Source organism: Rhea americana, unplaced genomic scaffold (assembly GCF_003343005.1).
Source record: "Rhea americana isolate MKP2758 unplaced genomic scaffold, rheAme1 scaffold_1762, whole genome shotgun sequence".
Lineage (NCBI taxonomy): Eukaryota > Metazoa > Chordata > Aves > Rheiformes > Rheidae > Rhea > Rhea americana.
In genome coordinates this window covers 1-1209 of record NW_028185886.1, presented here as the reverse complement: position 1 = coordinate 1209, position 1209 = coordinate 1, and the positions used below count along the sequence as shown (strand labels likewise).

The 1209-nt window shown below is 71.4% G+C and overlaps 1 pseudogene; it reads right to left on the bottom strand.

The window, feature by feature from the left end:
• Positions 1 to 10: 10 nt before the first annotated feature.
• Positions 11 to 1133, bottom strand: LOC146597849 (exosome complex component MTR3-like; annotated as a pseudogene).
• Positions 1134 to 1209: the final 76 nt, after the last annotated feature.

The window sequence follows — 1209 nt, the reverse complement described above, 5'->3', positions numbered from 1 at the left end:
GTGTGGGGGGGCTGCTTTTGGGGGGCTTAGGTGGTGTGAAGGCCGCTCAAGGTGGAGGGGGGGCCTCTAGCAATATGGACGGGCTGCTCAGGCAGGAGCTGGGGTGCTCTAGGAGGTCTGTGGTGCTGTGAGGGGCAGCTCAGGAAGGCTCTGGGGGTCTCTGGCAATGCAGGCGGCTGCTCGGCTGGGCTCCAGCAGGGTCGGGCAGTGGGGGGCTGCTCCAGAGAGGCCTCTGGCAGTGCAGGGGGACAAATCCGGGGGCTCTAGCAGTATGAGGCCACTCTGCTGGCCTCTGGGGCCTGCGGCAGCAGAGGGGGCCCTTCAGGCTGGCTCAGGCAGTGGAGGGGGTGGCATGGCACCAGGCAGCACGCAGAAGGCTCTGCCGCAGCACGGGGTAGAGGCGGTGGCAGCCATCGAGGCCAAGGCGCAGGGCCTGGGCCCAGCTGTCAGGGGGGCCGCCCTGGCCACAGCCCAGCAGCCCCAGCATCTGGTTGAGGGAGGGCAGTAGGGCCACGGTGAGGAGGGCGGCGAAGCTCCTCGGCCTCACTAGGCTGCAAGAGCCAGCAGGCGGCGGCACTGGGCGGCAGGCACAGGCCACAGCCCACCGCCAGGTCGTACATCTCCACACTGGCATTGGCGAGCGCCAGCGCGGCRGCGCTGACGCTGGCGGCCAGGGCGGAGCCGCCGTCCTGCAGCAGCAGCGCGCTGATGGTGAGGCGCGCGCGTGGGTAACGCGTCAGCAGCACTGCCGGCTCCAGCACCTCATGCAGTGCCGCTGCCATCGCCTCGTGCTCCGCCGCTGCCTCACGCGCTGCCGTCTGCCTCCCACGCCCGGCGAAGGGCGCGTGCCGGAACTCACACACCAACCGCCCTGCCGCATCACCTGGCTCCGCCGCCGCCTTGCGCGGGCCCCAGGCAGCGCACAGCACCTTGGTGCCACGCGCCAGCTCCACGTAGGCCGAGCCCTCGGCCTGGCTCAGCAGCCCCATGCACATGAACAGCGGCCCCATGGCGCACGGGTCCCGCACCTCCTCCTCCTCTACCTCCTTCTCCTCCTCGGCCGCCGCCGCTGCCCACACCTCCGGCGGCTGCGACTCCTCGGGGCCCTGCAGGCGGTGGTGATCCAGCAGCATCCTCCGGCCAGCCGCCCCGTGAGGAAAGCAGGGAAAGAGGGAGGGAGGGAGGGAGGAGCCCAGCCCGGCCCGGCCC